The 22,871-nt window shown below is 38.9% G+C and overlaps 1 non-coding gene across 1 annotated transcript; it reads left to right on the top strand.

The window, feature by feature from the left end:
* The first annotated feature begins 22,377 nt into the window (after positions 1 to 22,377).
* LOC130978295 (small nucleolar RNA R71) lies at positions 22,378 to 22,485 on the top strand. Its single transcript, XR_009085947.1, has one exon. It is a non-coding gene; the product is annotated as a small nucleolar RNA R71 (small nucleolar RNA).
* Positions 22,486 to 22,871: the final 386 nt, after the last annotated feature.

The following is a 22,871-nucleotide window of genomic DNA, read 5'->3' on the forward strand; positions in this document are numbered from 1 at the left end:
TTTTGAAAGGAGAAAAATAATTTTGAATCAAAAACCCGACACTAATCTTAAAGGTTTTGGCCCAAAGTGGACCAAACGGACCAAAAACGCTAACGGGTTGGACCAGGCCTAAACCGGGCCCAAGATCTAACATATATAAGCTCATTTAATGAGATTTGAGCTCATTTTTCAGCCCTAAAGAGAGAGAGAGAGAGAGAGAGACACGCGGTTTTGAGAGAAGGGAGAAGGAAGGTGGTGACACTATTCACCTCCACCTTCTGGAGGCCATAACTTTTGATCAGGAGCTCCGATTGACAAGCCGTTTGTGGCCACGTGAAGCTCTCGTCGAGATCTACGTTTCTATTTGAAGAAACCTTGTAAGAAATCGCGTCACTGTTCCCGGTTTTGTGCCCTAGATTTCTGTGTTTTTGAGGTTATGGTTTTGAGTAGTTTTTGTGGTTGTGTTTGTTTAGGTGATCTCTAGTAGTGGGTAATTAATGGATTTTACTCCTACTCTTGTTGGATAAGGTAAGGTTCCACTAAAACCTTGTGTTTAGTTGTTTTGTATACCTTAGGTTTTGATTTTGATGATATATGTGTTGTTAGTGTGAGCCTTGGTATTTGTTGGTGTTGGTTGAGGCTTTGGATAAAGCTTGGTGGATTCGTTTTGGTGTTTAGTGGGTTTGGGAATCGGCCAAGGTATGGTTTTGATTTCCTTTATGTAATATGTAATGTTCATGAACACTTAGGCTAATTGACCCTAAGATAAGATTGAATGTTGTTGGTGTATGAATAATTATATGTGAATTGATGATAATTGTGGGTTGTATTGGATTATTATGGTTGAGGATGATTATTGGGAATTGTGGTGTTGATGAGTATTAATGATTAGTGTTGTTGATAAGGTTGTTGGTAATTAAGGAATGATGAATGATTAATGATGTTGTTGGTACTTAATGGTTATAAAGGTTGATGAAGAATATTGATGTTGTTGGTGCTAATTATAAATTGTGATGTTGGTTGATGTTGGTGAGTGTGTTTGTTGAGTGTGGTAGTATGCATGTAAATAATGTTTGATAATATTGAGGTTAAGTGAGGAGGATTTGAAGTAGTTGTTGATGTTTGATGTTGGTTAAAAATTATTTATAATGGTTTTGGATGTTGATGAGTAAGGAATTTGATGGTATTGAGTAGCGTAATTGGAATTATGGATGGTTGAGTTGGAAAAGGAAGGGTATGGGCTTTTATGTTGTTTTGGTAATGTTTGGGTTATGGTTGGTTTGGTTTTGAATTGTGAGTTTTGGAGAAATTGGAGTTTTGAGGCCTTTGGTAAAAATAGATTTTTGGTGAACTTTGTCTGATCATAACTTTTGCCTCGGTTTTCAAAATTGATTGGAATTTATTTTAAATTAAAGAGGATTTTAAGATCTTTAAAATGATATAAAGTTTGAGGAAAATGGATTTATCTAGAAGGAGTTGTGAACATTCAATGTTGGTGTTAAAAATCTGAAATTCTGCAAAGTGCAGAATTTCAGGATTTTCTGATATGTGCACACGCATAGCCTTGTGCGCACGCAAAACCTTGTGAAAAGTTATACCTGTGCGGACGCACAGACTTGTGAGTACGCACACGCAAGGGAAGGCTTACTGTTTTGAGCGCTAGCATGGCTTGTGCGCGCGCACATCAATGAAGAATTTCGACCTGTGCGGACGCACAGCCTTGTGCGTACGCACAAGTCGGTAACGATCGTCTGTTGGGGGCACTCGCACAGCTCGTGCAAGTGAATATACTTTATGAATTTCAGTACCTGTGCGTATGCATACCCCTGTGTGTACGCACACTTTCAAAATCTTCCTGCGCACACCCCTGTGCGGACGCACATGCCCTGTTTCACAAATTTAACTTTGTTTTCAACTATTTCACCTTTCCAACAAGGTTGTAAGCTTTTATAACACCATTTTAGGATCCTTGAGCTTATTTTAGAGCATTGAAATATGGGAAAGGTCCTAGGAGTTTAAGTTGGGTTTTCCTTTGACAACTTAGCAAACAGAGGTCTAGATTTCTGGTGTGTTGGGGATGAGTTTGGTTGAGAAAGAAGGAAGAGTAGTGAACTTGGCGAGTACTGATAGTTAATTGAGAAACTGATAAGCTAAGGAGTTCGGAAAGGAACTTGTGATTGGATGATGGTTGTGATGGGTATGAGTGGAGGAGTGTTTAGAGGAGTGGCCTCTAAGATTGAATATGTAATTATAATATGCATTGCTATCCGTCGTAGGGGCTGTGGTAGTATCCTGCCTATATTCGGATGTGAGACTTGAAGCTGAGCCTCTCACTCATACTGATTACTCCAGAGGAAGGTGGTAGGGCACTCTCCCTCGGATTGTTTCCCTCTGAAAGGAGAAGGTGGCAGGGCACTCTCCCTCAGAATTTTTCTCTTGAGCATGGGTTTTTCTCTGATTGCAAGGTGGTAGGGCACTAACCCAGGGAATCATGCGACAACCAGAGGATGGTGGTAGGGCATGCTCCCTCGGAATATTTCCCTCTGAAAGGAGAAGGTGGTAGGGCACTCTCCCTCAGAATTTTCCTCCTTATGTGCAATAGAGAGACTGATCCGGGAGTTGTTGACCGGTTTTGCTCTCGGATTTGGCACAATAACCGACATGTGATATCACAGGCAATATGATAAACATTCATCATGTGCATCTTCTATCTGCTTGCTTGCTTTGTTTTCTTGAGTTTGCCTAATTGTATAACATGCTTACTTACTTCTTGGATTACCTGTTGTATATGAATATTATCTGTGTGTTACTTGCCTGCCCTTATTGTAATTGCCTGGTGCTGAGGAGGTTAGGTAGGTGGTGCACGAAATTGTGATCAATACTTTTCACAACTCAAATAATCCCCGGTAATGAATCCAAAAACTTGGTGTTCAATACCATCGCATAAACACAACTTCGCACAACTAACCAGCAAGTGCACTGGGTCGTTCAAGTAATAAACCTTACGCGAGTAAGGGTCGATCCCACGGAGATTGTTGGTATGAAGCAAGCTATGGTCACCTTGTAAATCTTAGTCAGGCAGACTCAAATGGTTATGGATGATATATGAATAAAACATAAAGATAAAGATAGAGATACTTATGTAAATCATTGGTGAGAACTTCAGATAAGCGAATGGAGATGCTTTGTCCCTTCCGTCTCTCTGCTTTCCTACTGTCTTCATCCAATCCTTCTTACTCCTTTCCATGGCAAGCTGTATGTTGGGCATCACCGTTGTCAATGGCTACAGTCCCGTCTTCTCAGTGGAAATGTTCAACGCACCCTGTCACGGCACGGCTATCCAGCTGTCGGTTCTCGATCATGTCGGAATAGAATCCAGTGATTCTTTTGCGTCTGTCACTAACGCCCCACAATTGCGAGTTTGAAGCTCGTCACAGTCATTCAATCATTGAATCCTACTCCGAATACCACAGACAAGGTTTAGACCTTCCAGATTCTCTTGAATGCCGCCATCAATTCTAGCTTATACCACGAAGATTCCGGTTAAAGAATCCAAGAGATAAACATTCAAGCCTTGTTTGCTTGTAGAACGGGAGTGGTTGTCAGGCACGCGTTCATAAGTGAGAATGATGATGAGCGTCATATAATCATCACATTCATCAAGTTCTTGAGTGCGAATGAATATATTGGAATAAGAACAAGCTGAATTGAATAGAAGAACCATAGTAATTGCATTAATACTCGAGGTACAGCAGAGCTCCACACCTTAATCTATGGTGTGTAGAAACTCCACCGTTGAAAATACATAAGAACAAGGTCTAGGCATGGCCGTGAGGCCAGCCTCCAGTGATCAAAAGATTCAAAGATCTCAAGATACAAAATACAATAGCAAAAGGTCCTACTTATAGAGAACTAGTAGCTTAAGGTTTACAAAGATGAGTAAATGACATAAAAATCCACTTCCGGGCCCACTTGGTGTGTGTTTGGGCTGAGCATTGAAGCATTTTTGTGTAGAGACTCTTCTTGGAGTTAAACGCCAGCTTTTGTGCCAGTTTGGGCGTTTAACTCCCATTCTTGTGCCAGTTCCGGCGTTTAACGCCGGGCATTCTTGAGCTGATTTGGAACGCCGGTTTGGGCCATCAAATCTCGGTCAAAGTATGGACTATTATACATTGCTGGAAAGCCCAGGATGTCTACTTTCCAACGCCGTTGAGAGCGCGCCAATTGGGCTTCTGTAGCTCCAGAAAATCCACTTCGAGTGCAGGGAGGTCAGAATCCAACAGCATCTGCAGTCCTTTTCAGTCTCTGAATCAGATTTTTGCTCAGGTCCCTCAATTTCAGCCAGAAAATATCTAAAATCACAGAAAAACACACAAACTCATAGTAAAGTCCAGAAAAGTGAATTTTAACTAAAAACTAATAAAAATATACTAAAAACTAACTAAATCCTACTAAAAACATACTAAAAACAATGCCAAAAAGCGTACAAATTATCCGCTCATCAGTAGGCGGTGGCGATGTGATCGCACGGAGGGTAGTTGGCGAGGGCTGTGGGATACAACGGTGTGACTAGTTTAGTTAGAATTTCCCTAAGATTAGATAACCCTGTTTTATGGTTTAAGTTCTTTTATTTATTTTGTTCTAAGCTTGAATACTAGTATGTGATGTGGAGTTCTAGGATTGCCTTCGGCATCCCATGGCCTTACATATTACATCATTGGACACTGTTACCATACTAAGAACCTCTGATTCTCATTCCATACTTTGTTGTTGTTTTTCATATGCATGTCGTAATCTGCTTCGGTGAGATTGCGGATATGGTGACAGAGCGGAGTATGGTTCCTCCTTGGTTTAATTTACATTGCTTTGTTATAGTTACTCTCACATTATTTGTGTTTTAACTTTATGGCCTTAGAGGCTTATTTGAGAGATAGGTTGTATAAGCTGTTTTAATTCTCGAACTCTGTATGACTCTATTTGTAACTAGTCGGCTTAAACTCTGTAAGCTACGGCTAGTTTCCTATGTTTATATTACTATATCCATACATTTGTTCTATTCTCTTGCACCTATATCTTGTATCTTGTGCGTTAGTTTCGTCTGAACGTTTCGCGCTTCTGAAATTCTGTTTTTGAGTTCACTCCTTCATCAGGCTTCTAGATTATATTATTTCTTTCTATATATAAATATGTATAAGTCTTAGAATTGTCGTAACCTATGATTAACATTTGCCTTACGGCTAGAGGTAAAGCTTAGGGTAATTGGGTTGTTACACTTGTTCTTCTACCTTTGCTTCTCTAGTTTAATATTTACTTCTTGTAATTGTTTACTTTGTTATTGATGCAATCTTGTTCCTTCTATTTTTCTTTTAATACAATTTATGTTTGATTTCCTTTATTGTTGATTTGAGTTGTTGTTAATTTCTTGCAATTAGTAGTTGTAGATTTATATTTCTTGCAATTTTATCTTGCTTTCTTTTTATGCCTTCCAAGTGTTTGACAAAATACTTGGAATGATGTTAGAGTAGATTTTTGTGTTCTTGGCTTGGGATGGTAACTTAGGTGAAATTGAGTTGCTAATGTCCAAGTCTTGATAATTGGTGTCCATTGACTCTAGCTTTCCCTAAATTAATTAGTGAGAAAGTTAGGACTTATGGATTAGGATTGGTGTAGCTCATTTGACTTTCCTTTACTTGTTAGAGGATGACTTAATGGGATTAATCCTTGCAATGATCATGTTGTAGTTAGTAACAAGGATATAGATTCTTGACCATCAACCCTTGCCAAAACCTTTTATCATTTGAGTTTCTTTTACTTTCTTGTCATTTACCTCTCATGTCTCTTATTCAAAATCCCAAAACACGTACCTATAACCGCTAACGAGAACACTTCCCTGCAATTCCTTGAGAGATGACCCGAGGTTTAAATACTTCGGTTTATTTTTATTGGGGTTTGTACTTGTGACAAACAAATTTTTGATTGAGGAATTGTTTGTTGGTTTAGAACTATACTTGCAACGAGATTTTCATTTCTGAAATTCTTTACCGACCGACAATTTCCGCGCATCACGTTTTTACGCAGAAATCTATATTTTCTGACTCAGAAAAATCCACTGGGTCCAATTATCATATTTAAATTGTCAAATTCCGATTGCTAAATTTTCGAACCATTTTCGTCCATATTCAATTAATTACTTAATTAGTTACGGTTTGACCGGGTTTTACATTTGGGACCCAAACAATAGGCCTAAGTTGATCTTGCTCACTTGAGCGTCTTATTGGGTACATGTATATCTTGGGTTAATATTTTGAGTTATTGCTATAACACATACTATATTATTAAATTTTTTTTATTATATTTAGTATATATAAAAGTTGAATATACTTACAAGATATTTCTCAATTTAAATTAAGCAATTTTTTAATTTTTCTCTTTTTTAGTTTTAAATATTATTTACTAATGCAATAAAAATTTAATAACAATAATAATTCACATAATTAAAATAGATCATCCTAATATATGCATGACATTACATATATCAAAGATTTTTATATATGAAAAATAATTTTTTTTTTATTTTTTGTAAAGATAATTTATGTGTAAACCAACTAATCTTTATTTATAATGTATAATTTATTGCATAATTTTTTTCTCTTAATATGGGTAAATATATGAATTTAATATACAAAATATCATTTATATATTTAACATACAAAATAAATAACTTAAGCCATCATCTAGAACAATACATATAAAAGTATAAATATCTATTTATTTATTAGTATTAAAAAATATGTAAATAGTATAAACTGATTTTTTTGGTAGATTAGCAATAATAAAAGTTATAATTAAGTTAATTGCATAATAAAATCATTATGAATAACTTCTTAAATAATAATAAAAAATAGGGTTAAGTATTTTTTTCGTCTCTAAAGTTTGGGGTAAAAATCAAATTCGTCCCCGGCCTTTTTTGTTATTAAAATCATCCTCAACGTTATAAAACGTTATAAAATCATTCTTTTGTCCATAAATAACCTTTTTGGACAATTTTACCCTTAAACAAAACAAAATCTCCCCATCCTCACCACTAATCCCCTGTATCATTAGTCATCACCAATACCACACCACTCTTTAATTTGAACCTACTACAACACTAGATTAAAACATTCTTCTCGCCGCTGCTTCCAGCTTTCTTGTTGAGGCCATAAGAAATGGCAGTAGCAGTAGGCTCATTGATGATACACATGACATTGAGGCCAGAGATGACGTCGGCATCTTTTGTAGCTTGACGTTGGGAGTCATTGAAGTAAGTAGGGATAGTGACCACGGTATTCTTGATGGTGGAGCCTAGGTAAGCTTCTACAATCTCCTTCATCTTCATGAGAACCATGGAGGAGATTTCCTCAGCGGAGAATCTTTTCCTCTCCCTTATAGTTCACCATGATCATGGGCTTGTCGCCAGAACCTGGAATCACCTTGAACGGCCACAGTTTCACCAAACAACACCAACAATGTCAACAGCAACTCAAATACCATTCATCATCATTTTTCTCCCTTAACCTCCTCACTCCACTGTTTACCTCAGCCTCCTCCCTACTCCACTCTCTCTCCAGTCATCACCCAAGTCTTTAACAACAACAATACCAACTATTTTTTTAATTTCAAAAAATCAAACAAAACCAACATAGAATCAACAATAACAACAAAGTAAAGAATGCAACAACAATGCACATAATTATATTTAATAAATCAACTCAGGGGAGACAGCAACAGTAACATTCTTTTGTCACATGGAATTAGAAATTGGGCAAGAAGGAACTGGCACATCAATAACCCCTTCAAGCATGAGCACAACATCCAGAAACTAGCCCTAATTGCACAAACAAAACTCAGAAACTGCCATGAACAAAACAAAAAAATTAAAATTTTTTTATGAACCCAGATCGTGATTCAGCTTCAGATTCCATAGAAACGAATAAAAATTGTTTCTTTTGAAGAAGGAAGATCTAAAACGACCGAAAATCACTTAATGAAAAAAAGTGGGAATAGTGTGCAAATGTGTGCCTTGTTATTGGTTATTGTTCATATGTGAATAGTGTGAATAGCTTCATTTTTGGTTTGTTTGCTAGTTTTTGGTAGTTGTAGGAGTTTGTTTCTTTTATTTGTTATTAGTATTTGTTGTTATTTTCTCTTGCTACTATGATCAAGAGCCATTTTATGATGCATACCAATCCAATGGCTATGGTGGACCTCCTTTTGACTATCAACAACCACCACCATATGCCCATGAACTCCCTTCTCAACATAATTTTGAACCACCATACTCACAAGCCCCATACCACCAAACACCTCCATATGACCCTAATCCATATCCACCATACCAACCACCTTTTGAGCCATATAAATCATATATGGAACCACCACAATAGCAATACTCCCAAGAACTACCCCAATATATACCATTATCACCACACCTTTACCAAGAAGAACCACTTCCTTATTATGAACCCTTCCTCCCAAATGAAGAACCCTCCTATTCACACCAAGCCCCACTGGATGATTCTCTCACTTTGTTGCTTCAAGGGCAAAGAGAAATGCAAAGAGAGACACTAGAATTGGTGACTACCTGACCGAGGTAGTAAACTGATTAGCCTCCCAATGCTTGAACACTCAAAGTACTCCCATGGCCACATGTGGATAATCTAATGAAGAGCATAGTATGAAAGAGAGATTGGAAACTCTGATGAAAAATGAGGAATGTTACTTTGTGTTAGAGCAATTGGAGGAACCTATGATTATTAAAGAAGAGGAAGAAGTGGTTGAAGATATAGGAGATGTGGAACCTCCATGGAAATCTAGAGTCATAGAAAATTCCTCCAAGAAAATTGAATTTGATGTTGAGGAGGAGAGTACACAACCTCCAAACAATTTTTGAATAATGACTTGGAGGGAATGGAGCAAGAATTGAGTTCCCTTGGTGATGAAGATCATGCATCAAACCTTCTTGGTGATGAATCCTTTGAACTTAAAAAACTTTCTCTCGATGAGATAGAAAGCAATGTGGAGGTAGATTTCTCTCATCCTCCCATTTATGATTTGAGTGATGGAGAAGAGTTAGATGAAATTGACGAACAAAGGATTGAAATTGAAGAAGTTTGTGAAGGGGTGGGAGTTGTCAAGGAAGAACACAAGGGAGTAGAGCTTGCAAGGACATTGGAAACACCTCTCCCCAAGCCATCACCATCCATTCTTTTATTCAAGTGGGTAAAATTCTTACCCTTAAGCTTTATTTTCTCACTTGAATATGGTTTGCTTGAGACAGATGGGCAACATAGAGCTCCTTGTGGATTTAAGAGCAAAAGGGAGATGGTTAGTGGTTGTCATTGTTAATCAAGATTCATAATGGTTGCGTGTTCAAAGCTTAATAGTAAGGTTTGGTGTAGAACTAGATTGCTTGGGTCTAGAAGAATGTTTGGTTGCTTAAATGAGAATTCTATGGTCATGCCACCTAGATGGATCAACGAAGATCAACTTGAAGATGGGTGTAAAAATAAAGTGTGGGATCCCGGATTACAGGATGAGGATCAACTTTGGGAGACATTAGCTTGTGAAGAATTCCATCAAGGCTTGGAGGCATTACTTTTGAATGATGGAGCTTATTGGAGATCCAAGCATTGGTGGATGCTCAAGGATGGATTCAACCACAAGCCACTTTGAGGAGGAGCTCTCCATAAGTCCAACTTAAGGACAATAAACAAAAGTCCTAGGTGGGAGACACCCCACCATGGTAATATCTTTCCTTTTTCTCTTTTGTAAATATTGGTAGAAATTAGTTTGATTTCATGTTTTGATTAGTTAGTTGAGTCTATTTGGTAGTTTAGTATGTTAAATAAGGTTTTATTGTGTTTTGGTTACTGTTTGGAGGTTTGTAATGCTTGGTTTGGTGCAAGAACTTAGAAAAATTTTGAAAAATAGATCATCCACGCGTACTCGTCACCCACGTGTACACGTGGCCGCAAGGTTTTCGACCATCCACATGCACGCGTGCCTCACGCATACACGTGGATTCAGAAGTTCCACCTTCCATACATTCACCCGAGATTTAGGTAAGTTGTGTGCTAGAGTTGTGCGTTTCTCACAAACCAACCCACGCATACGCATCGCCGCTCTAAATAACTCACCACACGTGGGCGCGTGCGCATGGATTGCCCTGTTTCAACACTTTTCTTTTCTTCTCTTCTTTAAAATTTTTACCTTCTCCTCTCTTCTTCCATTCTTTCAATCATAATCCAACACTACCAAACAGCATCCAAAACCATTTCTTTTAGTTAGTTAGTCAGTTAGTTAGTTGTTTAGTTAGTTAAATTCTCATTTAATTTTCTGTTTTTCATTATAAGTGTTGTATTATTAATATTGTTGCTATTTATTGCTACTTATTAACTTGATGCTATTTTATCATAACCATTCTTGTTATTCATTGTTGGATTCTTTGTTGAGGTTATAATTTGCCACTTGGTTTTGAGTTCTTCATGCTTAATTTTACGCATACCAAGTGAATGAGAACTGCCCTCAAGCTTCTTAAATCTTTTTGAATTGCATGATTTGGCCACTATGTGATTTGAATCCTTTTCTTTGATTAGAAAATTTATTGATGGATATTGTGCATTTATCTTAATACATTGTGTTTCTTGATCATATGCATCTATATGTTATATAATTGCTTGAATGCTTTTATGCTTCTTTATTGTTTTCTTAACTTACAAGTTTAGAGTATTTCAAGCACACTAGGATTAGTGTAGTGCATGCTTATTTTGTGTAAATTGTGACAAAGCTTTTCATGCTAGTGTGCATGTGTTCAAAACTGCGCGCAATTCAGAACTCACCCACTCTTTTCTTCAATGTCACACTAATTCACTCACTCCATTCTAGTGATTATTACCTCATTCCAATAATTTACGCTTCCTTGATTTTGCATTTAGTTTTCTCACTATCCTCTTTTCTATTTTTCATGGAGGAGTCATCATAAGCAAAAATGGAAGCGGGAGACAGAACATGCAGCATCCGGTTGATCCACCAGCTGAAGGTGGCAACCTGTGTAGTCGCCGTACCCCCTTACTTATATTAGAATGCACCGAAGACGGTGCAAACTTTTAAGTGTGGGGAGGTCGTCCGATCCGTCGGCGTTTTTGGGTGACAAGTTTCTAATCCCAACACTTTTGCATTTCATTTTTTTGGGTCTTTTAGGACTTTTTGTTGCATTCTATATATATAATAAGCTTAGTTAAAATAATGAAATTCTCCAAGAAAAACATTCTTTATAGGGCATTGACAACCCAATTGATTTGAGTTAAAAAAATTTCATTAGAACTTGTTTGAATTATATATTGTAGATCATATTTTTGAGCTAAGAACACAAGTATATGAGTTTTGAGCCTAACTGTGTGGTTACATCTTATAACCACTTAATTCTATCTTATGTGCATTATTCTCTTTCTATGATTGTAATCTTTAATTTGTTTGATTCTTTATGTCCATTATTCCATGTATACATGCATTTATATGATTGAGGCCATTGTTTCATTAGCTCACTTACCCAGATAGCCTACCTTTTATCTTCCATTGTTAGCCAACTTTGAGCCTATGATTAACCCACTTTGTTCTTTAATTTTAGCACAAGCCTTAAAACAGAAAACAATAAATGTCCTTAATTTGGATCTTTGATTAGCTTAGGCTAGTGAGTGTGTGTATCATTCAAGTGAGGGGAAACTTGGGACATTGGTTGAGGTAAAAAGGTGTTTTTGTATTTTGTTGAAAATATTGGGAATTGGGTACATACTCATGTGTTAATTAAATGTAAAACCATATGCATTGATGCTCTTGTATATATCTTAGTTTGAAAAAAATAAAATAAAAAAATAAAAAAATAAAAAGAAGAAAAATATAGAAAAAAATATAGAAAAAGAAAGAAAAAGAAATGCAATAAAAAAGGGGACAAAATGCCCCAAAGTAAAGTTCAATAAGAATCAATGCATATGTGTGGTAATCAAAAGAGAATGCGTGAGTATGTGAAAAAGTGAAGAATGGATAGTTAGGATTGTTTAGAATTTTATAGGTTGTTATATAGGTTAGGTGGGAAGTTTAAGTTAATCAATGATTCAAATTTCAAGCCCACTTGACCATATACATCCTACCTTGACCCTAGCCCCATTACAACCTTGTGGAAAGACCTCATGATGATTGTATACATGCATGAAATAATTGTTGATTGTTAGATGAAAAACAAATCTTGGAAAGCATGATTAGGGGAGAATCCCCAAATACTTGAGTGACTAGAGCGGATACACACCCGGTGAGAGTTCAATTGCTCAATTACATGTTTTCACCTAGAATCATCACTTTTCTTGCAAGTTTGTAAAATCTTTTAATAACTCAATTCAATTGTGGATTCGATTTAATTACTATTACTTTAGCCCTTATGCTTATATATGCCATCTTGGGAATTGATTTATTTTGACCAAGTGGATGCATTCACTTAGACAGATTGCATGAAGATAGGTTGCATCTAGTTAGTTTGCATTGAATAAATATTGATACCCTTTGTTTCTTTCTTGATTCTAGCATGAAGACATGCTTAGTTTAAGTGTGCGGAGATTTGATGCACTACTATTTTGTGGTACATCTTATGCTTAATTTGGGTGGATTTTATCCACTTTTTCCACATTTATTCAATGAAATAGCATGGTTTCATGACTTTCTCCTAATTTATTCTTAAGTGTAAAAACATGCTTTTTAGGCCCTTAATTGGTTGATTTTAATTCATCTTTGATTCCACTAGATGCCTTGATGCGGTTGTTAGTGATTTCAGGTTGAAAAATCTAGGAATGGATCGAAGGAGCAAAGAGAAAAGCATGCAAAGAGGAGAAATCATGGAAAATCAATGATTTGGGATGCATTCACCGATGCGCACGCGTAAATTTGAAGTCAAATGGTGTAAAACCCGATTAATTAATGGATAATTAACCCATAAATGAGAATTTATTCTAGAAAGCCAAAATTGTGATTTTTATGGCTTAATATGATAGAGGATATTAAGACGAGAATTTCGATATCAATTTTGTAGAAATCGGACCAGGATTGGATCGAACGGGCCAAACCGGGCCAATTGGACCCAAAGTGGGCCCTTGGCCCAACCTAACTAAACCAAATCCTAATTTTCAACACTCTCTCTCCTCACTTGACACAAACACACGCTGAAAATAGGCAATGGAGGGGGGAAGAACACTCTCTCGAGTTCTATCTCTCCCTTGATCTTCAAACCACCATAACTTTTGATTTAGAGCTCCGATTGCCGCACCGTTTGTAGCCACGCATTCACCGCGGAGAGCTCTACAAAATCCATACAATAAATCTTGAGGTAAGCCACATTTTTCTCTTTGAAATTCTAGCTTTGATTTCGAGTTCATTGGGTAAAATATTGAGATTTTGGGCTCTTTGATGTTATAAGACCCAACTCTCTTGAAGGAGAAGATTAATCTTGTCTCCTTGAACCCTGGATAAGATAAGATATCTCAAAACCTAGTGAGAATGTTGAATTTGTGGTTGTGGGTATTGAGCTCTTGTGTTTTGGTATGATATTGTGGCTTAGGCATTTTGTATATATATGTATTGGAGCTTGATTGGTGATTTTGAAAAGTTTGGAAGAGGGTTTTGTATGCAAAAATCTGTTCTTAGAGGTGTTGAGACTTTGAGAGTTTGAGGAAAAATGGTTTGGAAGTGTTCCGGTTGAGCTTGGGAAATCGGCTAAGGTATGGTCTCAGTTTCTCATATCTAATATGTAATGTGGTGAGAAATACTTAGGCTAGAGACCCTAAGATAGGCATTGAATCGTTGACGTTGTTGAATGGATGAGATATATGATGTGGTCATATATGTGATTATGAATATTGATGCCTTGATGGTGTGATATATGAGAAAAATGCATGTTGTGATATATGCTTGATAAGTAATTGAGGTTGAATTGTGGGTGAAACCATGTTGATGGTGAGTATGATATTGATTATGTGTAATGATGGTTGATTGGAATTGGTATTATTGGAATTCAGGATGAAAAAGGATGTATGACATGTTAATGTGTTTGTCTTGTTTGAGAAGTGTTAAAATGGTTGGATGGTGGTTTTGGGAATTATGGTAAAGTGTTAATGTGTGAGTTGAAGAGGCTTGATATTTCTTTTGGTATATTTTGAAAATGGTACTTTGTGGTTTCATATGAAAACATGGTTTTTTGGGCATACTTTGATGGGACATAACTTGGACTCCAGACCCCCATTTTGTGCCAAATTTGTCTAGAAATAAAATTGGATCCGGGATGTCCATGCTGTTCGAAGAACGTGTGAAAATGATTTAAAATGAGAAAGTTATGTCCGTCGGAAGATTGGGGTTAAATCTGTGAATTCTGTAGCTTTTAACATAGAAATATTTTTAGCAGAATGACCCCCCACGCGTAGGCGTGCTTGGCGCGTACGCGTCATTTCTCAAGAAGGCACCATCCACCCGTGCGCGTGGTGCGCACGTGCGCATCGATGCGCTGCACCCAGTGCCCAGCCATTCTTCCCAAGAGTTGTGCCAGAATTGTGCCAATTTTGTGCGTGGGGCACAAATGTACCCACGAGTACGCGTAGCTGGCGCGTACGCGTCGATTTGATATTTTTCAATCCATGCGTCCGCGTGAATGACGCATACGCGTCGATGAACTGTAAGACCATCCATGCGTGCGTGTGGAGGATGCGTGCGCGTGGCCCTGTTTTCATCCTAAAGTTGATTTTTGAGTTTTAAAAGCCAAATTTCATACTTCTAAGCCTCGGATCTCACCAGTTATGTCTTAAATCATTATGATATGCCTAGCAATGAGAAAAGAAGCTAGGGGATATAGTAACTTGCGAGTGAAGCAAGGGAAAAATAAATGATTAATGAGGATCAAAGATGATTATATGAGATGCGGAGGATGGCGGTGGAAGTGCTGTATGTGCCATGAGTTGATGGGCTAAATTGTTTATGAATTGGCTGGTTCTGGATTGAATCATGAGCCAAATGGCTGAGTTTATTGCCGTGTTACGGCGGAGCCATGATTATGGCTAAGTATAAATGCATATATGCCGTTGAATAAAATGTGAATGTTGCACTTCCACTATCTGAGATACGAGTTTCCCTGGGTGAAAGCAGTGGCTAGCCACTACGTGCTCCAGGCGGAGACTCAATACTCTGCTGACCCTATGTCGTAAGTGTGGCCGGTCACTGTGAAAGTTCCGGATGAGCTCGCCCCTGTGTACCAGTGAGGTTGTTGGATATAGATCATGATTATGATCACGGTTATGTTGAGTATAACTCGAGTTGGGGATGCACGACAGAGGGACAGTCCAATGGTTAGCTACCAGGACTTGTCGGGTTGGCTATATAACCGACAGATGATATCATCAGCCATTAGGGACAGGCATTCATCATATGCATACTATGTGAATTGTTTGAGATTGCCTATTTGACTGCATATTACTTGCTAATTGTCTAAATGCCTTATCTGTTCCTATTTGTATATCTCTTATCTGGTATAACTGTGTGTACTATATTATACTCCTGCTGGTGGTTGGGAGGTTTGAAGGATTTGGAAAGTGAAGTATTAGTTAGTCTGAAGAATCCTTAGTCAGTTGCCATTTATGGTTTAGCTTGTTTATAAGTTTTGATTTTATCTGGAGGAAGTTCTAGGATTTTCTTCGGCTTTCCTCTAATATTACATGTTATATATGTGGGAACTGTTACCATGCTGGGAACCTCTGGTTCTCACCCATGCGGATTTTGTGGTTTTCAGATGCGGGACATGAGGCTACTCGTTGATGTATGCTGGAGACTTCTGGATTTGTAAAGATCCTTTGTTCTCGGGACTTTGTTTTGGTTTTATGTTTTCTCTCAGATACTCTTATCTCCATTAAATAATACAAACTGTGATGACTCCCCTTATAGGAGATTTTGGAGAATAGGTTTTCTGTATTTGTGTCCCTTTGGGTTTCCTTTGGGGTTTCCTATTTTATTTACATGTATATATTGCTATGCTCGGACCGGTTATCTTTGCAACCAGATTTTGAGTTTTGATATTCCTGTTTTTGACACTCCTTTGTATATATATATAATTGGTGCACGAAATTGTGATCAATACTTTTCAAAACATAAACAATCCCTAGTAATGGCTCCAAAGACTTGGTGCTCAATACCATGGCATAAACACAACTTCGCACAACTAACCAGCAAGTGCACTGGGTCGTCCAAGTAATAAACCTTACGCGAGTAAGGGTCGATCCTACGGAGATTGGTGGTATGAAGCAAGCTATGGTCATCTTGTAAATCTCAGTCAGGCAGACTCAAATGGGTATAGTGATAAACGAATAAAGCATAAAGATAAAGATAGAGATACTTATGTATATCATTGGTGAGAGCTTCAGACAAGCGTATGAAGGTGCCTTCCCTTCCGTCTCTCTGCTTTCCTACTGCCTTCATCCAATCCTTCTTACTCCTTTCCATGGCAAGCTCGTGTAGGGTTTCACCGTTGTCAGTGGCTACCTCCCATCCTCGCAGTGAAAGCTAATGCTCACGCACTCTGTCACAGTACGGCCAATCACCGGTTGGTTCCCGCTCCTACTGGAATAGAATCCCTCTTTTGCGTCTGTCACTAACGCCCAGCAGGTTAGGAGTTTGAAGCACGTCACAGTCATTCAATCATTGAATCCTACTCAGAATACCACAGACAAGGTTAGACCTTCCGGATTCTCTTGAATGCCGCCATCAGTTCTTGCCTATACCACGACGATTCCGGTTAAAGAATCCAAGAGATATTCACTAAGCCTCATATGCTTGTAGAACAAGAATGGTTGTCAGTCACCTTGTTCATAGGTGAGAATGATGATGAGTGTCAATCATCACCTTCATCAGATTGAAGAACAAGTGATATCTTGGACAAAGAACAAGCGGAATTGAATAGAAGAACAATAGTAATTGCATTAATACTCGAGGTACAGCAGAGCTCCACACCTTAATCTATGGTGTGTAGAAATTCCACCGTTGAAAATACATAAGAACAAGGTCTAGGCATGGCCGAATGGCCAGCCTCCCAAAGTGAGTTCAATCATCAAAACATGATCAAAAGACTCTCTATATCTATTACAATAGAAAAAGGTCCTACTTATAGAAAACTAGTAGCCTAGGGTGTACAGAGATGAGTAAATGACATAAAAATCCACTTCCGGGCCCACTTGGTGTGTGCTTGGGCTGAGCAATGAAGCATTTTCGTGTAGAGACTTCTCTTGGAGTTAAACGCCAGCTTTTATGCCAGTTTGGGCGTTTAACTCCCAATTAGGTGCCAGTTCCGGCGTTTAACGCTGGAATTTCTGTAGGTGACTTTGAACGCCAGTTTGGGCCATCAAATCTTGGGCAAAGTATGGACTATCATATATTGCTGGAAAGCCCAGGATGTCTACTTTCCAACGCCGTTGAGAGCGCGCCAATTGGGCTTCTGTAGCTCCAGAAAATCCACTTCGAGTGCAGGGAGGTCAGAATCCAACAGCATCTGCAGTCCTTTTCAGTCTCTGAATCAGATTTTTGCTCAGGTCCCTCAATTTCAGCCAGAAAATACCTGAAATCACAGAAAAACACACAAACTCATAGTAAAGTCCAGAAAAGTGAATTTTAACTAAAAACTAATGAAAATATACTAAGAACTCAACTAAAACTACTAAAAACATACTAAAAACAATGCCAAAAAGCGTACAAATTATCCGCTCATCACAACACCAAACTTAAATTGTTGCTTGTCCCCAAGCAACTAAAGATCAAATAAGATAAAAAGAAGAGATATGCAATGAACTCCAAAACATCTATGAAGATCAGTATTAATTAGATGAGCGGGGCTTTTAGCTTTTTGCCTCTGAATAGTTTTGGCATCCCACTCTATCCTTTGGAACTCAGAATGATTGGCTTCTTTAGGAACTCAGAATCCAGATAGTGTTATTGATTCTCCTAGTTAAGTATGATGATTCTTGAACACAGCTACTTTATTGAGTCTTGGCTGTGGCCCAAAGCACTCTGTCTTCCAGTATTACCACCGGATACATACATGCCACAGACACATAATTGGGTGAACCTTTTCAGATTGTGACTCAGCTTTGCTAAAGTCCCCAATTAGAGGTGTCCAGGGTTCTTAAGCACACTCTTATTGCCTTGGATCACAACTTTATTTCTTTCTTTCTCTTTCTCTTTCTCTTTTTTTTTCTTCTTTCTTTTTTTTTTCGTTTGCTTTTTGCTTCTCTTTTTTTTTTTGTGTTCACTGCTTTTTCTTGCTTCAAGAATCATTTTTATGATTTTTCAGATCCTCAGTAACATGTCTCCTTTTTCATCATTCTTTCAAGAGCCAACATTCATGAACCACAAATTCAAAAGACATATGCACTGTTCAAGCATACATTCAGAGAACAAAAGTGTTGCCACCACATCAAAGTAATTAAACTGTTATAAAATTCAAAATTTATGCAATTCTTTTCTTTTTCAATTAAGCACGTTTTTATTTAAGAAAGGTGATGGATTCATAGGACATTCATAACTTTAAGGCATAAATACTAAGACACTAATGATCATAAGACACAAACATGGATAAACATAAGCACTAAAATTCGAAAAACAGAAGAATAAAGAACAAGGAAATCAAGGAACGGGTCCACCTTAGTGATGGCGGCTCTTCCTTCCTCTTGAAGGTCCTATGGAGTGCTTGAGCTCCTCAATGTCTCGTCCTTGTCTTTGTTGCTCCTCTCTCATGATTCTTTGATCCTCTCTTATTTCATGGAGGAGGATGGAATGTTCTTGGTGCTCCACCCTTAGTTGTCCCATGTTGGAACTCAATTCTCCTAGGGAGGTGTTTACTTGCTCCCAATAGTCTTGTGGAGGAAAGTGCATCCCTTGAGGCATCTCAGGGATCTCATGATGAGAGGGGTCTCTTGTGTGCTCCATCCTTTTCTTGGTAATGGGCTTATCCTCATCAATGGTGATGTCTCCCTCTATGTCAACTCCAACTGAATAACAGAGGTGACAAATGAGGTGAGGAAAGGATAACCTTGCCAAGGTAGAGGACTTATCCGCCACCTTGTAGAGTTCTTGGGCTATAACCTCATGAACTTCCACTTCTTCTCCAATCATGATGCTATGGATCATGATGGCCCGGTCTAAAGTAACTTCGGACCGGTTGCTAGTGGGATGATTGAGCGTTGGATAAACTCCAACCATCCTCTAGCCACGGGTTTGAGGTCATGCCTTCTCAATTGAACCGGCTTGCCTCTTGAATCTCTCTTCCATTGTGCGCCCTCTTCACATATGACTGTGAGGACTTGGTCCAACCTTTGATCAAAGTTGACCCTTCTTGTGTAAGGATGTTCATCTCCTTGCATCATATGCAAGTTGAACGCCACCCTCACACTTTCCGGACTAAAATCCAGTATTTCCCCCGAACCATAGTAAGATAATTCTTTGGATCCGGGTTCACACTTTGATCATGGTTCTTGGTGATCCATGCATTGGCATAGAACTCTTGAACCATCAAGATTCCGACTTGTTGATGGGGTTGGTAAGCACTTCCCAACCTCTTCTTCGGATCTCATGGCGGATCTCCGGATATTCACCTTTTGAGTGAAAAGGGACCTCGGGGATCACCTTCTCAAGGCCACACTTCATAGAAGTGGTCTTGATGCACCCTTGAGATGAATCTATCCATCTCCCATGACTCGGAGGTGGAAGCTTTTGCCTTCCCTTTCCTCTTTCTAGAGGTTTCTCCGGCCTTGGATGCCATAATGGTTATGGAAAAACGAAAAAGCAACGCTTTTACCACACCAAACTTAAATGTTTGCTCGTCCTCGAGCAAAAGAAGAAAGAAGAGAGTAGAAGAAGAAGAAATGAGGAAGAGGGAGATGGTGGTGTATTCGGCCAAAGAGGGGAGAAGTGGTGTTTTGGTTGTGTGAAATGAAGGAGTGAAGAAGGGTATTTATAGGAGAGAGGGGAAATGGGGTTCGGCCATATTGGGTGGGTTTGAGAGGGAAAGTGGTTTGAATTTGAAGGGTGAGGTTGGTGGGGTTTTATGAAGGATGGATGTGAGTGGTGAAGAGAAAGATGGGATTTGATAGGTGAATGGGGTTTTGGGGAAGAGGTATTGAGGTGATTGGTGAATGGGGGAAGAAGAGAGAGAGTGGTGGTGGGGTTGGTGGGGATCCTGTGGGGTCCACAGATCCTGTGGTGTCAAGGAAAAGTCATCCCTGCACCAAATGTTGCTCAAAATCACGTTTTGAGCTATTTCTGGCGTTAAACGCCGGGCTGGTGCCCATTCCTGGCGTTTAACGCCAGGTTCTTGCCCTTTTCTGGCGTTTAACGCCAGTCTGGTGCCCATTTCTGGCGTTAAACGCCCAGAGTGGTGCCAGACTGGGCGTTAAACGGCCAACTGCTAGGTTTACTGGCGTTTGAACACCAGCAACATCTTCCTCCAGGGTGTGCTGTTTTTCTTCCTGTTTTTTCATTTTGTTTTTGCTTTTTCAATGGATTTTGTGACTTCTTATGATCATCAACCTACAAAAAACATAAAATAACAAAAGAAACTATATAAATTATAATCATTGGGTTGCCTCCCAACAAGCGCTTCTTTAATGTCAGTAGCTTGATAGAGGGCTCTCATGGAGCCTCACAGATATCAGAGCATGTTGGAACCTCCCAACACCAACTTAGAGTTTGAATGTGGGGGTTCAACACCAACTTAGAGTTGGTTGTGGCCTCCCAACACCAACTTAGAGTTTGACTGTGGGGCTCTTCTTGACTCTGATTTGAGAGAAGCTCTTCATGCTTCATCTCTATGGTGACAGAGGGATATCCTTGAGCTTAAACACAAAGGATTCTCCATTCACTTGAATGATCAGTTCACCTCATCAACATCAATCACAGCCTTTGCTGTGGCTAGGAAAGGTCTGCCAAGGATGATAGATTCATCCATGCACTTCCCAGTCTCTAGGACTATGAAATCAGTAGGAATGTAATGGTCTTCAACCTTTACCAAAACATTCTCCACAAGTCCATGAGCTTGTTTTCTTGAGTTGTCTGCCATCTCTAGTGAGATTCTTGCAGCTTGTACCTCAAAGATCCCTAGCTTCTCCATTACTGAGAGAGGCATGAGGTTTACACTTGACCCTAAGTCACACAGAGCCTTCTTGAAGGTCATGGTACCTATGGTGCAAGGTATGGAAAACTTCCCAGGATCTTGTCTCTTTTGAGGTAATTTCTGCCTAGACAAGTCATCCAGTTCTTTGGTGAGCAAAGGAGGTTCATCCTCCCAAGTATCATTTCCAATAACTTGTCATTAGCTTCATGATTGCTCCAAGGTATTTAGCAACTTGCTCTTCAGTGACATACTCATCCTCTTCAGAGGAAGAATACTCATCAGAGCTCATGAAAGGCAGAAGTAAGTCCAATGGAATCTCTATGGTCTCATTTTGAGCCTCAGATTCCCATGGTTCCTCAATTGGGAACTCAGTGGAGGTCAGTGCACGCCCATTGAGGTCTTCCTCAGTGGCGTTCACTTCCTCTCTATCCTCTCCAAATTCGGCCATATTGATGGCTTTTGTTGCTTGGGAGAGTACTTGGAGGGAGTTCAGTAACTTTCTTGCTCAGCTGTCCCACTTGTCCTTCCAAATTTCTAATGGAGGACCTTGTTTCATTCATGAAACTCTGAGTGGTTTTAATTAGATCAGAGACCATGGTTGCTAAGTCAGAGGGGTTCTGCTTAGGATTCTCTGTCTGATGCTGAGAAGATGATGGAAAAGGTTTGCCATTGTTAAACCTGTTTCTTCCACCATTATTATTGAAACCTTATTGAGGTCTCTCTTGATTCTTCCATGAGAGATTTGGGTGATTTCTCCATGAAGAATTATAGGTGTTACCATAGGGTTCTCCTAGGTAATTCACCTCTTCCATTGAAGGGTTCTCAGGATCATAAGCTTCTTCCTCAGATGAAGCCTCCTTAGTACTGCTTGGTGCATTTTGCATTCCAGACAGACTTTGAGAAATCAAATTGACTTGTTGAGTCAATATATTATTCTGAGCCAAAATGGCGTTCAGAGTGTCAATCTCAAGAACTCCTTTCTTCTGACTAGTCCCATTGTTTACAGGATTCCTTTCAGAAGTGTACATGAATTGGTTATTTGCAACCATCTCAATTAGCTCTTGAGCCTCTGTAGGCGTCTTCTTCAGATGAAGAGATCCTCCAGCAGAGCTATCCAAAGACATCTTGGACAGTTCAGAGAGACCATCATAGAAAATACCTATGATGCTCCATTCAGAAAGCATGTCAGAAGAACATTTTCTGATTAATTGTTTGTATCTTTCCCAAGCTTCATAGAGGGATTCTCCATCCTTCTGTCTGAAGGTTTGGACTTCCACTCTAAGCTTACTCCATCTTTGTGGTGGAAAGAACTTTGCCAAGAAGGCATTGACTAGCTTTTCCCAAGAATCCAGGCTTTCTTTAGGTTGTGAGTCCAACCATATTCTAGCTCTGTCTCTTACAGCAAAAGGGAATAGCATCAGTCTATAGACCTCAGGGTCTACCCCATTAGTCTTGACTGTGTCACAGATTTGCAAGAATTCAGCTAAAAACTGATGAGGATCTTCCATTGGAAGTCCATGGAACTTGCAATTCTGTTGCATTAGAGAAACTAATTGAGGTTTAAGCTCAAAGTTGTTTGCTCCAATGGCAGGGATAGAGATGCTTCTCCCATAAAAATCAGGAGTAGGTGCAGTAAAGTCACCCAGCACCTTCCTTGCATTGTTTGCATTAT

This window comes from Arachis stenosperma, chromosome 4, assembly GCF_014773155.1.
Source record: "Arachis stenosperma cultivar V10309 chromosome 4, arast.V10309.gnm1.PFL2, whole genome shotgun sequence".
In the NCBI taxonomy this organism is placed as follows: domain Eukaryota; kingdom Viridiplantae; phylum Streptophyta; class Magnoliopsida; order Fabales; family Fabaceae; genus Arachis; species Arachis stenosperma.